This window comes from Sinohyriopsis cumingii, chromosome 2, assembly GCF_028554795.1.
Source record: "Sinohyriopsis cumingii isolate HCF-2022 chromosome 2, ASM2855479v2, whole genome shotgun sequence".
Lineage (NCBI taxonomy): Eukaryota > Metazoa > Mollusca > Bivalvia > Unionida > Unionidae > Sinohyriopsis > Sinohyriopsis cumingii.
Genome location: NC_142962.1, coordinates 71,874,722 through 71,898,209, shown reverse-complemented (window position 1 = coordinate 71,898,209; position 23,488 = coordinate 71,874,722). Strand labels below are relative to the sequence as shown.

General features: G+C 38.1%; 1 long non-coding RNA gene across 2 annotated transcripts; it reads left to right on the top strand.

Annotated features, from left to right (window-relative positions):
* The first annotated feature begins 696 nt into the window (after positions 1-696).
* On the top strand, positions 697-22,862 carry LOC149805148 (uncharacterized). 2 transcript variants are annotated; one of them, XR_016414792.1, is made up of 6 exons: positions 697-1,360; positions 1,864-1,985; positions 8,740-8,857; positions 12,702-12,816; positions 22,193-22,299; positions 22,752-22,862. It is a non-coding gene; the product is annotated as an uncharacterized LOC149805148 (long non-coding RNA). The 2 variants fall into 2 exon arrangements; XR_016414791.1 differs by lacking the exon at positions 8,740-8,857.
* Positions 22,863-23,488: the final 626 nt, after the last annotated feature.

Sequence of the window (23,488 nt, the reverse complement as noted above, 5' to 3'; positions counted from 1 at the left end):
TAATCAGAGGCGTAGCGGGGGGGGGGGGGGAAGGGGAGTACATATGTCCCCGGGCGCCAAGGTACAGGGGCGCCAAAATGAGGCTTACAACGTTACATTATAATAAGTAAACAAGGGTAATATTCAAAAATGTGATTAAACGGGGAGGGGGCTGGGGCGCCAATTTTATAGTTCGTCCCCGGGCGCAAAATATCATAGCTACGCCTCTGGGTATAATAGAGACCCCCCCCCCCCCGAGTTTGCCACAGAGCGCTCGTGTAATATACGGTTTAATACAAAATACATGATTGTGGGCAGGAATATACAAAATTTGGTCGATATACATGATCGTTGGTATCTATTCAAACGAGGGCCATGAAATACATTAGCAAATTCCTACAGTATTTTAAGGCAGGCGATTACGAATTATTTAAACCACGTTTTTCATCTGTCACAGATTTTATAATCATTTTGAAGTGGCTGCTTTATCTCGAGAAAAACGAGCGGTAAGTGTTATACAAAACAAAATCTTAATAGCAATTTGATCACTTTTGCGTCATTTGACAGTAAGAATAGTAATAAATAGAGGATAATTTCTTTTCCTACGTTAGGCCTAATACCTGGTATGTTTTATAGTGTGGTACACACACAAAAAACAACCCCAAAACAACACTAACAACATTTTTAAAAACCCACAAAAACGAGTGCCGTGCCGAAGCCACGGGCTAAAATGCTTTATTATCATTTTTTTTTATTTATAGCATCAATCACAAATTGAAATATATACAGTATTAGCGTTGGAAAAGAAAGTTTTCTTTTTGTTATATTTTTTTTCTCACCCTAGCGAAACACTTTCTGCAAATGACCTTAATAAAGAAAAATAATAAATTAACCTAAACCACTTTGAATGTCGACCGTATCTTTTATTTACACGGCATCATGCGCGGAAGAAAATACCAACTGAACCGGGATTTCAGACAGCAGATGAATTGAAGTTGATTCATTGAACATCATTAGCAATTGTACAATCAAACAGATGCAACAATGAAAAGTGGAACTATGAAAAATCGAGAATGTTAGATTTGCGAAGGATTTATTCCGAATCATTGTCTGCTAATAGAGAATTCATGTCAGTTGCTGTGTCGGCGATGCCCACACAGCGCGCCGTCCAAATGTGAAGTTGCGTTTTGCTGACAGACATAACACTGTGCCATAATTTATCTGATGGCATGTAAAGAAGCTGCTTAAATTATAGTATTTAAAAGTTTCTTCATTTTGTAAGAGCTCAAGAAATTAATTCTGGTTTGAAAGACAAGATGACGGTAAAACTCAGAAGACGTAGCTGTACAGTACCGTTGGTGTTGGAGACGTCATAATAAAGGTAACTGCGTTAACTTCGCTTTTTGTTTGGTAATTTGTTGGATATTATCTTTTGCTGATCTTCTTTGAGCTTGGAGTAAATTTTACATTCTGAACATTTTTATTTGCACTTATCTGCTTAATATGTATTGCTGGGATATCATATAGAATATGAAGTCAGTATAATGGTACTATATTACATATTTGAATGATAAAAGACTGGTAAATGATATAATGATAAACTACAAAATAAATAATTTGCCCAATATCCCAAATATGTTAATTAAAACAAACATTGAATGTAAATTCAGATATAATGAGCAGTTGTAAGAAGTAAGAAATAACATTTTATCCATTGAACCTGTTATGTGTTATCATCATCAGTTTTAAAATAAACACATGGAGACAAGTTTGCTTAAATTCTAAAATTAACACACACACACACACACACACATATGGTATTTTAATCTAATACAGAAATGGTGACATTGATATATGCAGACCAATAGTTTTTTTCTTCTACAGATATAAATTAAAAAGCCTAATTCTGAGAGTTTCACCTACAACATTCATGATGGGAAAGGGCCACTAATTAAGAGCTGACATATGTGGAAGAAAAATACCATCCATGTTGAAAAGGGCTAGAGGTAATGTGAGAAAACATAATTTATCAATCTAATTTAACATTATTGTTGATATTTTATCTCAACTGGTCAAAAGGCTAAGTGGGTTTATGTAATGGTCCAGAGTGTGTTATTTATTTCACATCCCCTTCTGTCTTTCAACAGTAAGAAATTAGCTACTTTGGAGTCCATAGTTCTGATCAATTTGTTTATATAAAACTTGGTTTTGGGCTTAAATCAACATCTTGGATAAATCTAATAATGAGCAAAATCCAAGTATATACATGTGATCATGTATAAGATTAGTTGAGTTTTTTAACCAGCCTAAAAGCCATACTTCCACAATATAGGCTAAAATCATTAAGTTGTCCTTGAAGTTTGATGAGTGTTAACCATTAATAATAATAAGGTGATCTTTCATCTGAGTATGTTACCACCGCATGCAATATTTATACATGTAGTGCAGTTTTTACTAAACGTAGAATACATGCTTATATAAATGAGATCTAGATTGAAGAAGTGAAGATGCATACAAATACATGAGGTTATAACCACTACTGCTGATTCAAGTTTGATCATGCTTGGCCATTGGGCTTATAGAGTCAAGTTTCACAATGATGCTTATTATGAGTGTGATAAAGGTATGGTAGTGAAGTGACCTTGCATCTGATTGGCAGAGTTTCTTACGATTTGTACAACAGTGTTTATGATCCAATTTAGATCTGACTTGTTTAATTATTTGCTTGTATGTCTGAGGCTATAAGCAAAATCTATGCATATAATGTGGTGGTTCTACATCTCACTAGCCATTCTTGCTACTGCTCTTAAAACTATTTCTCATTAATTTCATCAGACTTGGTGAATAGATTTATCTCATCAAGATATAGCAAAAGAGCAATTTTGTAAAAAAAATATTCATTCATATTAAACTCAAATTCTGCATCTGATTGGTTGACCTTGCAAATACTATAAGGGCTCTATTTCTGACAAAAAGATTATTTTGATCTAATGTAGCAGAAATGCTTATATGATCAAAACATTGAACATATTTGATGACAAATAAGAAATAGTTTTTCATGCAAATTTGATAAACATTGATAAATCGGTTCATATCATTAAAAGCTTGGAAGAGTTTGATTACATGTGAGACCATCACATATTAATCATTCTTTATTTAGAGAATTATTTTTGTCAGGATTTAGTAAAATATGTAAAATCAATATGGACTGGTTTTGTTATGTACAGCAACACTAGTTGTTTACTGAGTACTGAGGGAATTGGAGTAAGGCAAGGGTACATTGCAGTAGGTAACCTGGTTGACTTGATAACAGGATTTTAACACAAACATTTTTATCAGGAGTCTAGCATACTAACCATTGATTCACTGCAGATCCTGCCCCCATTAGTTACCTTTTAATACATAAAGCATTTGGGTTTTTTATGTCACAAATCCCATAGGGATTAAAATTAACATCATAGGTCTCACTGGATAGTTTCATATTTTGACATCCCTCTAATTTTTAAGGTAGAAGGCATGAACCTAATTATCACAAGCCTAGCATTTATAAATTTACACATAAGCTAAATCTATAATGTGGTTCAGATTTACTTTGAGTTAGGCATGGAAATAGGTTGGCTTGTTGGTGACTGCCTGTCACAGTTAGATGAGCATTGGAGATCATATGCGTAACTTAGTCTGCAAATGAGCTGCCGACTTTTATTTGTGTCTGCTACAGAGGTAAATATAAAAAAATCTTGATGGTAGAGGGGTGATGAAAAGTATGCTAATTTGTTATAGTACTAGTGAACTTTATTCATGCATAAGGCACATACTGATTCTTTTAGTTGCCTTGTCACAGAAAAATATTGAAAATAGCTATTTCTAGTAAAAAATGAATGTAAAATGTACCTGCATCCTTTGACCCTACCAGAACCAAACTAAAAGCTCAAATTTGTGCAGCTGCTTTTGCTCATCACAAACATAATTGGGAGTATAACTGCTAACCCTACCCTCTAGCACACATTTCATTCATTCATTGGATTAAAGTCACGTGCACCTTTCGGTATGTGCGACTGTTTAGTTTGTACACGCTTGTGTACTTTTTGAATTTAGCGATTAACTTATACAATGCCCCCAAGCAAGCAAGCCGAAGCCCAGGTGCCCCAAAAGGTCCCACCCAGGCTCTCATCGCTGCAACCTTCTCCATCGTTGTACTCCGTTGGTGGTCTGTTTCTGCATCCTGCATCTCCTTCCTCTCTCATTTCAGGCAGTAACCGAAGCACACCAGCAGCAGTATTATGAAATTTTCGTTGCAATCAATGCCCAGTTCCCTATATTTATTGGGCTATTCCTGTACTATCTTGCCAAACATGTGATTGTCACATACGCTTCAGATATTCCTGAGTTGTGAATTTTCCTATCTTTTGTAAGGTCTATTAAATTTTGTGTACTTTGCGTACTTGAATTTTCCGAAAATTTTTTCACATCTAGTAGGCTTTTAGTAGCCCTTTATTTTGTTTTGGAGATCTCAATTTGGTTAAGTATTTCATACGTGTGGCTTTAAACCAATCAGTGTGTTTCAGGGCCAGTAAGTTGTTGGTCAAAAGAGGGCTTTCGTGGGTCAGAATGAAAGCCCTATGTGGTAAAATTTGTTTGTAAAAAAAGAAAAAAAAAAAGAAAAGAAAAGAAAAAAAAGGTGGGTAGGGAGTGTGTATGCTATATTTGTGTGATGGCTATAGACATTTTTGTTCGTTTTTCTGCTTTTCCCACATATCCCGACAACACACATTCACGCTCACTTTCTCATTCACACTTATAAGTAGATGTGGGGGGGGGTGGCCTTATTTCTTTTGTTTGATTTCGGGAAGGCAATTCTTTTCATACTGGGGGGTGGGGGTGGTTTGTTTATTTGAGGCATACTCTTTTCATTGTTTCTGCCTTCATTCCCCAAGGTCTGCAAGTGTCCTGTTCTTTCTTCTTTTACTGCCTTAGGACGTTTAACTTCATCCTGTGCCTTTTCCTGCTCTTCTTTATTTCAGCTCTTTCTGCCTTATCCCGTGTCCGTTTCTATTTTGGCCTTCTCGTCCTTTTGATACTGCCATGTTCGCCGTGAGATGTTTTCTTCGAGGGAGGTGGTTTGATTGCCTTTGTTTCCCTTCGCTTTGACCACTTGGCTATTTACCTGTTACTTTTGTTTAGCTTAGCTATTTGTGATTTATTTTAATGTATATTTTTTTTATTTTTATTTTTTTATATTTTTTTTTGATCCTACGGGACCTAGCATGCCGTTATAATTCCGAAACAGTGATTTTGTAATATTTTGTCCTTATCTGGTTTTTATTGTTCGGGTTATGATCGGCTGTGCCAGTCTGTGAACCCACGATACTGAGCCGGCCGTCACAATTCCCAAACAGTGATTTGTAATATTTTGACTGGTCTTTGATTTACTTTTTAATATTTTGTTTTTTGGTTTTTTTTTTTTTTTTTTTTCCTTTTTTTCTTTTTTTTTTTTTTTTTTTTGAACCTACGGGGCCTAGCATGCCATTATAATTCCAAAACAGTGATTTTGTAATATTCGTCCTTATCTGGTTTTTATTGTTCGGGTTATGAGCGGCGGTGTCAGTCTGTGAACCCACTAGCCCGAGCCGGCCGTCACAATTCCCAAACAGTGATTTGTAATATTTTGATTGGTTTTTTTCTTTTTTGGTTCGATCTTTTAGGTTTATTGGTTTTAATTTCTTTACATGGTCTCTCTTTATACCCAACCCTTCATTCGGTTTAGATTTGTCCCCTTTTGCCTATTTTGTTAATGAATGTCATGATGTTATTATAGGTCATTCCTATGTTATTGTTTTTTGCCACAAGTAACTCCGGGTATGTCCACCGTTCTCCTATTTGTTCCTGTTGAGATTTTAGTTCGGCCCTTTCCTGGTTGTATTTGGGGCATATATTTATTAAGTGTGCGATTGTTTCTGGAGTTGGGCAGTAGGGGCAGTTTTCGGTTGGTCCCCTTTTTATGTGTTTCCCTGCGCATCCTGCCAATAGTGTTTTACCTGTTCTTATTCTATTTATTATTGTTATATCGTATGGATTTTTGAAGGTCGGACTTTCGACTTTTCTACTTACTTTTTTCATCATCGTGTGTATTAGACTGTTTGCATCCGATTTTTCCCATAGCTCTTGCCACATGTCATTGATCTTGCCCCATGTTATTGATTTCAGTGACGCTGTATGCTATATTTTGGGCTTTTGGTTCGTTTGTGGCGTTTTTTGCTTCTGCATCTGCTCTGTCATTGCCTGGGATTATGGATGTGAGAGGGTATCCATACGAATTCAACGTGTTTGTTGTTTTTTTCAATCTCTTTAAGTAGCGATCTTGCATGATTAATCATATTAGGTCTGCTCTTGCATTGGTCTGTTGCTAACGATTGTAGTACACTGTAAGAGTCGCTTAGAATGACTGCCTTAGTTGTGGGGTATGTTTTGACGTATGTTAATGCCATTAGTATTGCCATGAATTCTACCGTGTATATAGCGCATTGGTCTGGGAGTCTTTTTCCAACGGCGACATCTAATTTTGGGATCACTATCCCTGCTGCAGTTTTATTTGGATTTTTGGTTTTTGATCCATCTGCGAAGATTTGCGTGTATGTCTCGTATTTGTTGTCAATGTACGTTAGTATTGATGCTCTTAGTCCTATCGGGTCATTTTGTTTTTGTCCTAGTTTACGTAAGCTAAGATCTATTTGTGGTGTGGGACAGGTCCACGGGGGGTCTGGGTAGTACCTTATTTTTTCTGGGTTGATATTTGCGATTTGAAATTTCCTTTTTAATTCTATAATTATTTTCCCACTAGGTATTTTTTTATTTTTTCCTTTTGTATCGAATGGTTTGTCGCATGCTAAGAGGGCTTGTAGCGTGAGGTGGTTGGGTTGGTGTATTGATATTCGAGTCGAGTATCGCAGCATCAATTCCTTCCGCCTTAGGTCTAGCGGGGGTTCTCCTACTATTATTAAGATATCTTGTGTGGGGGTACCATTTAGGACGCCGGTGCATACCCTTAGCGCTTTTGATTGGACTGTGTCTAGTTTCTTTAGTAACGTGGCGTTCGCCGCTCCATATACCTGGCAACCGTAGTCCAATTTTGCTCTTATAAGTGCTCTATATAGGGTAACGAGTGTTTTTTGATCAACCCCCCAATTCACCCCTCTGAGGTTTCTGTGGAGGTTGATGTCTCGTTTGCACTTCGTTACGAGTTCTTGGATATGAGCTGCCCACGTGAGTTCGTGGTCGAATACCATACCTAGGAGTGTCGCTTGTTTTTCGAATTTGATGGGTACCCCCTTTAGGGTTAAGTTTGGAGTGGGTGGGGGGTGGCCACCTCCCGGATTGAAAACTATGCCTACTGTTTTTAGAGGTGACAATTTAAATCCCCATTTATCTGTCCAATTTCCTATATCGTTTAGTCCTTTTTGTAAGTGCTTGGTCGTTTCTCTGCTGGCTGGGTTGCCAGTTTTCCATACGGCGCTGTCATCGGCGAATTGGGATAAGTCAAGGTGGTTGGGTTTTACCGCTGTTTCCAGGTCGTTTATCATTATATTAAATAAAGTTGGGCTGATTACGCTTCATTGTGGCGTGCCATTTTCCAGTTTGTATCGTTCGGAGTAGTCTTGTCCTAGTCTGACTTGTATCTTTCTATCGGTTAGGAAGTTAGCAATAAATTTGTATATATTGCCAGTTATTCCGTATGGTTTAAGTTTACTTATCAGTCCCTTAGTCCACATTAGATCATATGCTTTTTCCATGTCTAAGAAGATGGCTGTAACATATCTGGATTTTTAAAATTTTTCTCTAGATGCTAATTTGACAGCGGTTTCTAGTCTCATGAGTTGGTCTATTGTGCTTCGGTAGTTGCGAAACCCGCTCTGTGTATTAGCTAGTAGTCCTTTGCTTTCTAAATGGTATTTCAGCCTGTTGTTTACCATAGTTTCCATTATGTTACATATATTGTCTGTTAGTGATATGGGCCTGTATGATTTTATATCGCTTGAGGGTTTTCCAGGCTTAAGAATCGGGACCACTACTGCCTTTTTCCATCTTATAGGTATGGTACCGGTTTCCCATATTTTATTAATGAGGTTAAGTGCAATTGTGACAAGTTTTTTGGGTAGGTTCTTGTACATTTCATACCCCAAAGTATCCTCCCCGGGGGATGTGGTCTTTTTGCCGGCGAGGGCCTTTCTCCATTCGGCTTCTGTAAACGGAAGGTTTAGTGGGCCGTCATTATTTCCTGCTTCCTTTATGTTGTCAGAGTTGCTTTCCTCAAATTGCCTTTTATGATTTTTAAACTTATCCTCTAAGTTGGTATTGCTACACATGTTGGCGAAATAGTTTGCGAATAATTCTGCCTTATGTTTGTTGTTTTGTCCAGGTATGTTGGGGGTTATTGATTTAGTTTTGCCTCTCATTTTTTTAATTCTTTGCCACACCTCCTTCGATTTTGTGTTAATATCTAGTTTTGAGCAGAATTCTCTCCATGAGTTTTGTTTAGCTATCATAATAGTTTGTTTGGCAGTTTTTTCCTTTTCCTTGTAGTAGTTAAAGTCCCTATTATTTTTAGTTCTTTTGAATTTGTTTAGAGCTCTTTTTTTCTCTTTAATTGCTATTTTACATTCATTATTCCACCAGGGCACCGTGGGTTTGGGTGCTACTCCTTTAGTTTTAGGAATTGTTTCTTGGGCCATTGTGTTAATGGTTTCTATTAATTTGTCATTAAAGGTGTCAATGTCCCGGTGATATATGGTTTCTGGGTCGATTGAGTCACCTATCTGTTTGAACCTAATCCAGTTGGCCTGTTCGTATTTCCATCTTGGTGTGAAGGACGCTTTATTTTGAGGTATTCTAATTTGTATTTCTATATTTATAAGGTAATGGTCACTTCCCATAGGGTCGCTTTCATCAACTTGCCAATCAGAAATGCCTGTTAATCTTGGTGTGCATAGAGATAGGTCTATTGCTGATGTGTGGCCTGTTCTGTCATCTATCCGGGTGTGCATTCCGTTGTTTAGAAAAACTAAGTTGCATTTTTGTGCCCATTTTTCTACAATTTTTCCTTTAATGTCCGTCTTTTGACTCCCCCATAGTTCATTGTGCGCATTGAAGTCCCCGCATATTACCACCCATTCTCCACAGTCTTTAATCATTTTGATTGTTTCGTCTGCACTTAAATTGCGCTGCTCATTTGTTTCATAGAGGTTAACGATTAGTACCTGCTTAGTTTGAGCGGTTATTTTGACTATCTGTATTTCGAAGTCATTGGGCGGTCTACTATCTGTTAATTTATGCATTTCTGATGTAATTCCATCTCTAACAAAGGTTGCTAAGCCCCCCTCCTCTTGCTGTGGGGGATCGATGCTTTAGGTATTTGGTGTTGTAGCCTATGATGTTTGGGATACGTGAGGTATCATTTAGGTGGGTTTCTTGTATGCATATAACATCTGGTTTTCTTTCCTGTTCAAGTATTTTGTTATTTAGTTGGTCAGCGTGGGCCCTAAGGCCGCGTGCATTCCATTGCCATATTTTGATTTCTGCTCTGGAATCCATCTCTAGTGCAAAAAGTCTTAATAGTTTGTTTAATTTACTGTTGTTTTCGTTTTATGCGTGTTTCCTACCAGTGAGGGTGCTACCTATTTATTTTGTTTTTGGTATCCTGATTTTTGTTTTGGCCTGCTTATAGTTTACCCCATGGGAGATCATATATTCGACTATTAGGGCTTCTCTAAGAGCCCTGGGGCATTCTGCGTGGTTTGGTTTGTGGTTACCACTACAGTTAGCGCAGTGCTGATTGGTGGCGCTACATGTTTTCCGGTCTGGGTGGTGAAGACCACATTGATTGCACCGGAATAGGTTTCCGCAACTCTTAGAGTAATGCCCCCAATTTTTGCAGTTGCCACAGAACCGTGGTTTGTTTTTGAAAGCAAAAATTTTTTTAGCCTCGAGTTTTTCGGCTATTTTGATAGTTTCTGGGGTGGCGCCCTTAAAAAAGAGTACCACTGCAGTGCTATCCTTTCCCCTTCTTGTTTTTAGGCGGATTGCTTTCTCTACTTCCTGTCCTTTACTCCTTATGTAGTCTACTATTTCATTGGTTTTATTTTGAGTTGATACGTATATGACTCCTTTGTTGTGTATTTTTGGGGGGTTTGGGTCTATGTGTTGTTTTGTTCTGTTGTGTCTAGTGACCTGAACATTTATTTGGTCTATTCTTTCAATTTCCATATATTTGGCAATCTGTTGTTCAGTGGTGCATTTGATTATCAGCAAGTCGTCTCTAGTGCTTTTAAGCGTGAATTCTCCTTGGTGATGTTTGTTCAATTGCCATGCTATGGTTTTAAAGGCTAACTTCGTTATTTTGGAATTTACTCCCTTGACGAAGAGAGTCAGTTCAGCGGGGTGTTTCTTGTTTTGGATATTTTGCAGACTGGTCTTTTTTCCCCTGGTGTTTGTCTCTTTAGCTGACTTTGTTTCGTTGTCCATAACCGGCTTGCTGGGTCTTGTATTCTGACAGTTAGTGTGTTCCTTATTCTTTCTAACTGGTATTTGGGATTTGGTTTTCCTATTATTCTTACCTTTTGTTGAGTCGTGTGTGACTGCTTTATTTGTGGTAGGGTGAGGGCGTTCTGTTTCATCTAGTAGGTTCTCAGTTTGAGTCCCCTGGCTGCTAGTGTTTTTAACCAGCGTGGTCTGGGTTGTTTTTGTGCTTGTTGAGTATTGTTCCTCAGTTTGGGTACTCATGTCGGATGTAGTTTTGCGGTTACTCGGTAGATTGTCCACATTCTCGTTTACGCTTGGTGACAGGTAGAGTCTACTCATCGAGTCAGTTGGGGTCGAGTTGAAAATTGGCGTTAAGAACTGTATCTGTCGTTTTTCTCTTAGGGGGGATGAGACTGCTTCGGAGTAAGTTTGCCTTAGTTTATCTGCCTTTAGGTTGACCAGGCAGCTGAGATAACTATTTGATGATGTGACATTAATTTTGTTGTTATCCATCTTGAGTTTCTTTATTTGATGTAAGGTATATATGACGGGATATTTCTTTAGTTTTAATCCTGGGTTTGTTTTGATTTCTTGCAATTTATTTGAGTTTAATTCTAGCTTAAAGCTATCTGTCTTAACTATACTTTATTCTACTTAGTACTATGAAAAAGCAACAGCTGTAAGGGGATATGCAAATAGCTTTTATTCTGATTTGTGTAATTAATTATTATATTACTATTATCCAATTTAAACTTATTGAAAATTATTTTCTAGCCAAATGGTCAAAGTAAAAGGTTTTACTTACCCCGATCCAATTTTCTTTTTAAGATCTTTAGAGTTTTTAAATACAGCCTTCTAATTATACAAGTTTCATTACATTGGTCAATAATTAGTCACATGTGATGACACTTGTAACTAATCAAACCACAGCAACTGAGAGCAGACTAAGCACTGATATTTATATGGTACAGTGGCAATATACAGTCTGTCTGCCGCAACACATGAAACTAACTGGACAAATCTGAAAGCCTTGAATTTGACTTTATTTATCTGTATGGTAGAACAGAACCTGAGTTGAAAAGCTTTTAAAGAAAGACCTTGATATCAAACCTAATAATAACTGCAGGAGTTATATTATGGATAATTAACCATTCTCTCAGTTTCAAACTGGGCATTCCATCCCATGGGGTTCTAAATGTAAACCAAGTGTAACTGATATCCTAATGAACTGTAAAGACCATAGCAGCACAACAGCAGGGGACCAGGTATGTCCAGATCCAGAAATCACAGACCAGTTTCAAACTGATGATGAACCACATAAAAATTACACATCTGCTAGAACTTATGTTATGAAGATAACTTAAATTGCATTATTATTAATCCTCCTCCTCACATTCATCATAATTGAGATGCATCATATATGTTTTATTGTAAAATAGTTTATGCAACATAATTCAGTGAAGACCTTTGCTGCCAATTTACCAGTGAACCATTTGTTTCAATGAACATATTTTATGTTGTAACAAGGAGCATCATTTAAACATTATGATACACTTATCATACCTGTATATGAAATCTTAATACTAACACTTATACTTGCAATACTACTACTAATAAAAACACCTGCATTGATAATTTGATTATGTTCAATTGGACTTGTATCTAAATGATCACCAGCTGTATGAAAAGACATATTTTAATATATAGATATTGGATGGAATACTAGTTACCACAATTGAATAGTCATATGATAAATGATATATTATTTTAAACAATTTATATTTGCAGTGAAACATACTTTTACATTATTTTCACTTAAATTTCATTTATAGAGCAGTATACTCTGCATTCATTAAATTACTGAAATGGTTATAATACAACAACAAATACTGCAACTTCCAGAATCACAAAAATCAAAAGATATAAACAAAAACTTCCCTACATGTATCAACAGTTGTCACTTAATAGACAGAACTCTGAAGATTTAGAATAGGATGTTAACAAATTAGGTATTCAAGTTAAAAAGAAAAAAATACCAAGTAAGCTTACTACCAAAAAATCAAACAATAACAGTGAATTTTAGTACATTCCCAGGAAACAGAATATATGATTTTTCTTAACTTGATCTGATACATCTTAAATCTATAGAAAATGATTCATATTGTATGACTAAAATATTATGTAAACAAAAATTCCATCACTTTTTTCAGATGCAACATGCATACCCCAACCCATCCTTCTTGATCATAAAGTATACCAGCATTCCACTATAAGATGGGGAGCTGTAGTGGCTCAGTGGTTAGCTTTCTGGACCTGTGAAATAAGGTAGGTTCAAATTCTACCATCAGACCAACCTGGGTTAGCTACCATGGTGTGTCCTTGGGCAAGGCACTATACTTAAAGTGCCTTGGCACTAAATAACTTACTTGTGTTGGTTTACCATAAAAGGCCAAACCAAACACAAAAAAACAACAACTTTAAAATATGAGTTTTGTCAATACTAAGTAATTGAAAATCATATTGAAGAAATGTTTTTGTTAATACAGATTAATGGATCTAAAAAATCTCTTTCTTCTGCAGGAGTTTAAAATGTTAAATTAAAAAGGTCATGGTACACATTGCTTTGTTCGTACACATCAGGCTCCGTAACCCATATCCAACTAAAAATTTTAGTAGAGTCTGAATAAAACATATTTTAATCTGGATGATAATATTCTTTCTCCATTCATATATTACACCACCAAGATTGATCCAAATAAGATTACATTTTACTATAACACTGAGGATGAGTATGCCTCTTAACAACTTACAAATGTGGAGAGAATGGAGTTAAACTGAACTTTGATTTCTTTTCAACCATAGCACAAGATGATCATTTATTATGAAAAAACCTGAATAAAGTTGGAGTTCATAACCATGACAGTCTTGATACAATATAAATTCAATATATTATTGTTGTCTTGAGGTATAGTTCTGTATATTACAATCTCACACAAGATCAGGGTATATTTTAGTACCATACAGTTAATTCGGGATTGTATTAATACCTATTCTGGTGAATGAACATTAAATAAGATTTACTATTTTGGAACCAGTTGCAATAAAGTTTACTAAACAAGAGAAAATATGACTTTACTATAATATCTAAAATGTAAAATCTGCAAACAGAATACTTGCTTGACTTTACACTTCAACTATATCATAATATTTATTTGAAATGAATTTATACAAATGGCATTAAATTTGGTTTCAGGCTGGTAATGACAATGGTAGTAGTGAATAGGGACGGTCTAGGGACTAGGGAACTTCCATGTTAAAAAGGGTATATCCACTCTGGGGACTATGTAATTTAACATGGGAGAAAGAAAAAAAAATATCCATTCTAGGGACAAGGGGAATTTAACATGGGAGAAAGAAAAAAAACTATTCACTCTAGGGACAAGGGAAATTGAACATGGGGAATAAATCGTGGGACTGTCTTGGGACTAGGGGAAATGGAACAGGGTCGGGACCCTATTTTAATAAGGTCCCGACCTGATGGGTCTATGAAAATGGAACAGGCGAAAATTGAAACAGGGAGGGGTCTCTATTTTTTTATTATTTTTTTAAACAAAAAAATAAAAAAAGGGGTAGGCAATTGAAAGTCAAGATCTTTTCGAGAGATAGGAATGGCCCTGAAAAGGGCCTTTGGTTTTATGTTAATATACCCTTAACATAAAGGGCATCTGTGACATCTTCTTCTTGACCTTAGGCTGTGCCTGACTGCAGGACCATAGATTAAGACTCTTTTGAGGCATCCTTGATGCTCCACATAAGATTCTTTGCATCCACAGGCTGGTGTCTGTCCTGTGGATAACTGTCCAGTTGGATCGGACATACATTGATATGTCCGTCCGGAACATCATCGAAGACACAAGCGTTGAAGATTGTACATCGGTCCACATGTTGGGGTGCTGAGTAACAGGTGAAGGAATGCAGTGAACTGTACTTATTTATAGGGGGAGGAAGGATTGAAAAGGATTGAGTTTGTTGACCAATCCAAACACGCGTTACAAAATTCAGTCAGCCCACGTCCAATCCGAAGAGAGCAGTCTGTGACGTCACATAGTCTATATAGATTCGCTAGCGCCTGTGCGTAGTCAATCTAAGCGACAGTTTTTCAACATGACGGAAACTCAGAAAACGATCAGTTTGGGTGCACTGATGGTGGAGACTACCCAAGGGAACCCAGACTTACTTTCAGAAGAGGTGAATTGGGATTTTGTGGATTTTTTTACCTTGCAAGAATTTGTTCCTGAACCTTCGTCACCTTCTCCTTCATTACCGCACATGGAAAATTTTAGACAGAGACAGAAAGAAGAATTGGAGAAATTTATACAACAGCAAAAGGAAGCGGAACAAGCTTTTCTCCTACAGCAACAGCAGCAAGAAGAAGAGGTAAGAAAAAAACAAGAAGAAGAAGACGCAGCAGCAAAGAAACAAGGGTGTCAAAATCAAACGGTCACGGTACTGTTAGACATTTTAGTTAAGAAGTCTGAAACAGATGTATCAGACTTCTTTATTACGGCCGAAGAGAATACGACCTTCCCAAGCTAAACACTCCAACCCTGTGACTACGCCTACTGCACCATCCTTAGTGATTTCAACGAAATCATCATCAACAGTACGCAGTCCAGAAGTAGGCCTTGGCCATGGCAAAGGCTTAAGACAGTTAAAGTTGATTGTTTAAACTCACCCCTTACACCAAAAAAGGCCCTTTTCAGGGCCATCCACATCTCTCGAAAAGAGATAGGCTTTCAATTGCCAATAACTAAAAAAAAACATTTTACCCAATAGTACCTGTCTGTGTACGAGTGTGCGTGAGTGTAGGTTCTTATTTTAAAATCAAAACCCAAAGACACTTACCTTTTATAATTAATTTATTCTTTTATAAATATTTACAATTCACAATTCACAACAGAGCACTTTAAAAAGTTCATAGACTTATTCTGTCTCATTGTTCACTCTCTGTTTTTTTAATTTCTTCACCGTCATAGTCTTTTCCTCCTCTTCCTCCTCACTTTCTTCCCTTCTTTTCTTCTCCTGTTTCTTTTTCTTCACCTGTCTGTTTTCTTCCTCTTCTTCTTCCTCTTCCTCTGAAGAATCCCTCTCTTCTTCTGACTCCTCTTGTTTCTTTTTTGGGCAGTCTGGTGACCAATGTCCTTTTTCTTGACAATAATAACAGGTATCTTGACTTTTGTCTCTTCTAACCCCTTTTTTTTCTTTTTTGACGGTCTGGACACTCTGAAGACCAATGCCCTTTCTTCTGACAGATATAGCAAGTATCTTGACTTTTATCTTGAAAGGAAGGAGAGTAGTCCCTCGGCTGGTCTGAAGAGAATTTTCTAATGACCCCTCGCAAAGCTCTGATGAAACGTTCAATCTTGGTAGTCTCTTCCATTGTTGTGCTCAGTTTGAGAGTGAAATGAATAGTGAAAGGACAAGACACATACCCTTTATATACGCTGGTCTGCTATGACTATAAATTAATCCATGGTGTTTAAACTTTAGTCATTTGACTTTTTGCTATCGAGATGAAATGATCCAATTCATTTGAGAAGAAAGAAGAAGAAAGTAAGAGGCAGAAACGTGATCTATTGCCTCGTACTAGGGCTGAAGTCTTGGCACAAATTCATGCCAGTGATTTTGAAGAGGACATGAGTGAACCAGAATCCAAACCCTCTAAACAAAGTTTACCACCCTTAGTCAACCCTGAAAAGTACTATGACATTCGAGAGACGGAAAAGCGTCCCTCTAGAAAATTTAGAACTACGGCTTACAAATACACAGTGAAGTTTAAAGATTTCAAGTCTGAAGTACTGTTAGAGAAAGCAAAAGGGTTCATCACCGACATGTGGGATTCTTTGCTCACCACACTCAAGCGACAATGTCAACCCAAAGAAGATGATCGCTTGAGACTTTCCATACAACATGACGGCTTGAAATCCCGTTTGGATCGAGTTTAGCAGCCCTGCAGAATTGACCACTTCCAAAGTCATGGACAAGATTCAACACGTGCAACAATCTAATGACCAGTTTGACATCACCGATGGAAAAGCCACACTGGACATGACCCACGTCTCTCCTCCTCAAGGGACCGGACAATGCAGAAAGACCTTATTGGTCAACAACCTTCGCATTACCAAAACAAGTCTTGTCCAAATTAACAATTTTCAAGACCACATGTGTTTAGCCCAAGCCATCGTGGTGGGATGAACCTATGCCGACAAGAACGACACGGTAGAATGGAAAAGAGCCTGGGAGAACATTCGAAAATCGAACCAAGCCAAACAACGAAATGAAGCAGAACTTCTGTTACAACAAGCATGCCTGTCCAAAGACACATCCTGTGGCATTCCTGAGATGCAAAAATTGCAAGATGCCCTAGCTCCACGATACACCTTGAAAGTGCACCCTCAAGAAGTGCGCGGGTCTCTGTTGTTTCGAGGGAAAGACTTTAAGGATGGAAAATACATTCACCTCTATCATCACGATGACCATTTCGATACCATTACCACTATCACTGGATTCCTGGGATACAAATATTACTGTGAGAAATGTGACTTATGATGGTTATAATAATCGAGAGCAACACAAACATTGTGGATCGAAATGCTCAGGATGTTTGGCCTCTCAACCCTGTCTGAGCGAAGGGCAAGAACCAGTGCATTGTCCTGCTTGTCTGCGCACATTTGTCAGCCCTGCCTGTTACCAACAACATCTGAAGATGCAAGGTTCACAGAAGAAATGTGCTTGTCAACTCCTGAGATTGTGCCCAATGTGTGGACAAGGTCTATGTATCAACAGTACCAAGGCACACGTATGTTCAGGAAAGAAAAAATGTCACATTTGTCACTGCATTGTGGACTTGGAACACCAATGCTACGTACAAAAATACCAATCCCAACCAGAGAAAGAGGATGGTCACAAGAAGAAGAAAGGCAATTTCATCTTTTTCGATTTCGAATGCATGCAAGAGATCGGTATTCACATTCCTAATTTCTGCGTGGCTCATCGAGCGTGCGAGAAGTGATTCAAGAACCTATCTTGAGTTATTGCCCTCACTGCAGTAAGATTCCTGGAGGGCGTGAAAAAATCTTTCAAGGACCGAACACACTAGCCGATTTCACACAATGGGTCTTAGACCCCATCGACAAGATGTGGAGCCAAGAGGACATCGAACATTATTATGGAGATTGTCATTGTCATGCCACGGTGATGGCTCACAATTTCTCCGGATATGATGGACAGTTTCTTTTGAGATGTTATACGGAACGTGGCATCGAGCGTCCTAAAATCACTTTGAACAGAGCCAAAATCATTTTCATGCAAGTGGGACAAGTGCAGTTTAAAGATTCGATGAGCTACTTAGCCATGCCTTTGAGTCGAATGCCTAAAATGTTTGGAATGACAGAAATGGCTAAAGGGTACTTTCCACACTTTTTCAATACAGAAGCCAATCAACACGCCGTTCTACCCCATTTGCCTCAGGCTCACTATTACGACCCTGACAACATGCGTACCGAACGAGAAACTTTCTACGCTTGGTACCAGGCTCACGCCTCCGACCCTTTCGACTTTCAGGAAGAAATGCTAAAGTATCGTCGTTCCGACATGGACATTTTACGGCGATGCTGTGGAAAATTTCGAGAACTGTTCATGGAACACGGAGGGGTTGATCATTTAAAAGAGGCTTGCACCATTGCCAAAGCGTGTTCCTTAGTCTACCGACAATGATTCATGCTTGAAAACACTGTGGCTGTCATCAGTCCTCAAACGACCAACTATGTCAAACGTCAGTACTCGGTCAAAGCCCCATGCTGGTTGCATTACTTGTGCGACAAGGAAGACAAATGGATTCAGCATGCCCGCAACGGACAGGGCGAAAGATCATCGGAATGCATTCGGTCAATGGCTGGGACTTAGAAAACCCCAAGATCATGTACGAGTTTAATGGTTGCTTATTTCACGGATGTCCCGTCTGTTACCCTGACCGCGGCACTAAAAATCAGTTCTTACAACGAACCATGGAAGACTTGTACCAGGCCATTTGTCAGCCACGCCTAAAGTTAGAACAGGAAGGATACCAAGTGGTGGAAATGTGGGAACACAAATACAATCACCGTTTGAACACCGATCCCGAGTTTAAACGCCTCATGGAAAGTTACCAGTTCATGGACCCGCTGAACCCGAGGGATAGTTTGTACGGAGGAAGGACCAATGCCACCTGTTTGCTGTACCAAGCTGACGAAGAGAAAGGAGAAGAAATCATATACTTGGACGTGTGTTCACTGTATCCCTACGTGTGCAAATATTGTTGCTTTCCTGCAGGGCACCCACAATTGTTCACCGAACACATCGACCTAAAAAACATTCGACAATACGAAGGCTTAATCAAGTGCAAAGTTTTGCCTCCCACGAACCTATACCATCCCGTCTTACCTCGCCATTGCCAAGGCAAACTTATGTTTCCTTTGTGCCGTACTTGTGCTGAAACGTGCAACCAAGATCAACCTTGTCATCACACCCAGGAAGAACGGGCCTTGACGGGGACATGGGTCAGCGTAGAATTGTTCAAAGCTCTGAACATGGGATACCAACTGTTAGAAGTGTACGAAATTTGCCACTTTCCCAAGACACAATAATTCCACAAGGGTGACCCCACGCAGAAAGGCATTTTCGCAGACTACGTGGATGCCTTTTTGAAACTGAGCAAGAAGCCAGTGGCTATCTGTCCTGGTGTCACACTCCCGAAGACCAAAAGACATTCAGAGAGAAATTCTGGGCACAAGAAGGCATTACTTCAGATCACATTGAGAAAAACGAAGGCAGGCGATCGTTTGCCAAAGTGATGTTAAATTGCTTGTGGGGTAAAATGGCACAATGACCGTGTTTACCCAAGACGGAGTATTTGACCGAACCTTCCCGCTACTTTCAGATGATTCACGACAAAGCCAAATTCATGAAACACGTGGACGTCGTTCGTGAGGATTTGATCTTGGTGAATTACGAAGAAGATCTGAACTTTGTAGAAGATGACCCCTTTGGAAATGTCATCATTGCAGCTTACATGACAGCTCATGCTCGCTTAAAATTGTACGAAGCTTTAGAACTGTTAGGGGAACGTGTCTTGTACTTTGACATGGACAGTTGCATTTATATCGATCACCCGAGTCAACAGCACCCTGACATCGAAGGAGACCGTTTAGGAGCCTGGACAGACAAGCACCCCGATGACAAGATTCTAAGTTTCGTTAGTGGTGGTCCCAAAAATTACGGCTACGAATACTGGGCCAAACAAGGAGAAGTGCACACGAAGTGTAAAGTGAAAGGACTTACTCTGAATTATCGTACCAGTCGAGTGGTCAACTTTGGCATATTGAAAGAAGCCTTGCAGTCTAGAGATAGTGACCACCTATCAACCCAACAAGATTGTACGTTTACCCACACACCACATCGTCAGTCGACCCTTGGAAAAAGTCTATCAAATCGTGTAGCAGAAGCGAGTGCGGCTTCCCACCCACTTTACTTTGCCGTATGGACATGTCGGTATAAAACATTGGTTGTAAGAGGATAGCCACCCACCAGAAGGATGACTTCGCCGCAGCAAGAAATCGAGTGAGAAATCCAGTGAGAACTCCAAGTTCAAACCCTACCATTTTCCAGTCTTCTTACCTGACTATTGTGATTGTGCCCGTCGATTGGACATGTTTCAAAAATGGCCTACGGATAGGGAAGGATTACCTTCTTCGTATGTTTTAGCTAGAACAGGATTTGTCTACTTCGGACCCGAGTCAGGATTGGGATACGAAGTACAGTGTTTCGCTTGCGGACTGAAGTTACGAATGGATCTATGTATCTACAAAGATTCAGCTATTCTGGAACATACTCGATGGTCTCCGCACTGCCCTTACCTTTCAATGGCCTTTCCACCCATTAAACTACGGTACAATTATGACGGTACCTTAGAGACGGTACCTTCCAAAACTAGACGTAAACACATTGCATCCTGTTTCATTGTTGTTTCTTTTCCACATAATAGCTTATTTTTTATAAAATGTTAAACTTTACTAATCTTTTTTCAAGATCACTTTAGTTTGCAAAAATACATCTTGTCATTTATTGGCATTCTACATTGAATTTTGTAAACTAGCTATAAACCTGACCTAATTACTCAACTTAACTGCTGACAGAAACAGTCTACAGTAAATGTATTTCATTTCTATAGCTCGATGGATAAACATTACATCTTTTAAAGCTGTGCACAGAATAGGCCGACATATCACGAGTCAGGAAAACATGGGGGTGGTATCCCCTGTGTCCAAAATTAATATCATTTTGAATAGAATATTCTAGTGACAATTGCCTCTTTTCAAATGGTAAGCATTGCTTTTTTTTATTTTCATCAATCTGTCAAATTCGGTATGCATTTTGCTTTAATATTTGAGATGGAAACCTTAGGTGCATAGAAATGTCAGACAGCATTGTACATCATGGATGGTGTCCAACATACTTTTATGATCATAAAACAAAATCCCATTTTTTAGTTATGGCCACTGATTTAAAAAATATTCATCCAAGCTAAATATAATAATAATAATAATGAGGACTTTGTATAGCGCCTAATCTTTAGAAGCTCTAAGCGCTTTGCAACATTAGACAACATAAAAACATACACAATGATATGATTACAAAAACAAACACCATGAAATTAGAAAACATAAAAAACATGCTGAGAATATTTAAGGTAGTTAACATTATTAAGTCATTAAGTTTGTTTTTGTAGTCAGAATAAGTAGTTTTGAGAGCACTCTTGAATGGGATCACTGCGTCTTTGTGTCTAAGTTCAGTGGGCAATTCATTCCATGTTGCTGGGCCCTGGTATGCAAAAGAATGCTGTCCATGTGACTTTGTTTTCATAGTGAGAATAATGAGTATATGATTGTTGGAAGAGGAGTGTAAGTATCTTGCTTGTGTGTACACATAGGTGAGGTCGGATAGGTATGTTGGACTAGAGTCTGTCAGTGAAACGTAGCACAGAGAACTAATGTTGTGTTTGATTCTGGATCGAATGGATAGCCAGTGTTGGGTACAGAGCAGCGGGGAGGTGTGCTCTGATTGTGGTACTCTAAGTATGATCCAAGCAGCTATGTTTTGAACTTTTTGAAGTCTCTGCAGTAGATATTAAGATGAACCAGACAGAATTGAGTTACCATAGTCCAGTCTTGAAAGCAGTAATGAACACACAAGTGTTTTAGTGGCATCAGCTGAAAGATATCTGAGAATGGAGCTGATGCGTCTCAGCTCAAGATACGCAGCCTTGCATATGTTCATGACATGTTGGTGCAATGTGAGAGTACTGTCCAGAGTAACACCTAGGTTTTGTACTGATTGTGTGAATTTAATGTTGGTGTTGCTGATATTTATTGTGTGAGGTAAAGGATGTGAATGAGAAAGTCTTTGATAAGTAAGTATGGCTTGATTTAAATTGTGTTTTTCATGTGACTTGCCAGAGATTTTTAAATGAATTGATAAAGTAACTTGAGACACATTTCAAAGTACATGTTTTAAAAATATTCCATTGATTATTGCTGGCATTTAGAAAAATGCAATGCATCCTTTGTTGTGAAACTTATTTTAAAACATTGTATTACTCATGCAGAAGCCTGCTTGAAAACTAATGGCAAAGCAAAGGCAAATGGAATGGAAGAGACCATATCAGAGACCCTCAAATATGCACCCAACCAACGCAGAATGATAAAAAACAAGGTAATCCAAATGACTCTTATTTCATCAATATTGGATTCAGTTTCGTCTTTTAAAGCATAGTATTTGCAAAGCGGATGCATTTCTAAACTGATAACAAAATCAGCTTATCCTATTGCCCAGGACTATCAGAGCTAGAGTCCAGCTAACTACAATATGCATATATCTTGTCTGATCGGACAAGTGCCTCCATTTGGAATTTTTATTCACATGAAATATTTGGATGAAATAAATTCATCTTTGTGCAAATTGATTGCACCATCCACTTGCCAGAAATGACAAGTAAGTGCAAAGTTATCTTGTATCATGGCTTAACGATAGTAAGGGAAGCACAAGTGCAGTGAAGAAAATTTCATACATTTTTATAATGCTGATTAACATGACTTCTGCATATGTAACTAGTGCTGAGATGATATGACTTTATTTAAGCATTACAATTTTGTTTTAATTTGCAGGTGCCTGAGCAGAAGAAGTAATAGATAAACTTTACAGTGGAGTTGGAGACTGATTCTGATTCATAATCTTAATTAAATCTAGAAAATAAACATTAAAGTCATATTAAAATATCTGTTGTATTGTTTCCTTCTTTCATTTTTCTCTTAAAAACAAATGTCTGAACCTTTAGTCTGTAAATTCAGTGGATTCCTTATCAGCCCATCTACTTTTACTTTACACCATGCTACTTTAAAAAAAAAATGAATTATCCCCATTGGGGTAGGTCCCCCCAACCCCCCACCCTACTTTGTCAACTTACCTGCCACATTTAAATCTAATGGAAGGCCCTGCTGTAAAGCCTGTTAGTAAAACTACCCAACAAGAGGATTTCATACATTTGCAACTCCTAGATGGATGGTAATGTTTTCATTTTTGTAATGTAGATTTGGACATTCTTGCCACCAGTATGGAATATGTGTTTCAGAAACACAAGCAGCTTTCATCAGATTTGCATATAGGTTTTATATGTTGTGAGTATGTTGTAGGAAGTTTTTTTAAATAACATCATATGAGATGATGCCAGTGGAAATGGCAGAAAAGTGTCTGTATTGTTCACCAACTACACCTTGTTCTTACAAAATGTGGCTGTTACACATTCCCATGATGATGTCACTGACAGCCATCAGTGAGGAATGCCCCAACAAGCATAATACAAATTGCTTCCATTGTAATTGTTACAATTCCATTCTGACCACTC